Genomic DNA, 226 nt, shown 5'->3' on the forward strand with positions numbered 1-226 from the left:
AGCTTTTGCCGGCCCGTTTAGCTTGGATATGTGAGACTACTGTATACTCGAGTATAAGCCTAGTTTTTCAGTCCTTTTTAGGTTGAAAATTAGGTGTCTCGGCTTATATTCAGGTTGGCTTATACTCAAGTATGTACGGGTAAAAGAATTTGCAGAAGGGGAGAGGAGAGGAGAGGAAAGGGTAGATGATGATGATGATGATGATGATTTTTTTTGTGTCAGGAGC

This window comes from Anolis carolinensis, chromosome 1 (genome assembly GCF_035594765.1).
Source record: "Anolis carolinensis isolate JA03-04 chromosome 1, rAnoCar3.1.pri, whole genome shotgun sequence".
Taxonomy (NCBI): domain Eukaryota; kingdom Metazoa; phylum Chordata; class Lepidosauria; order Squamata; family Dactyloidae; genus Anolis; species Anolis carolinensis.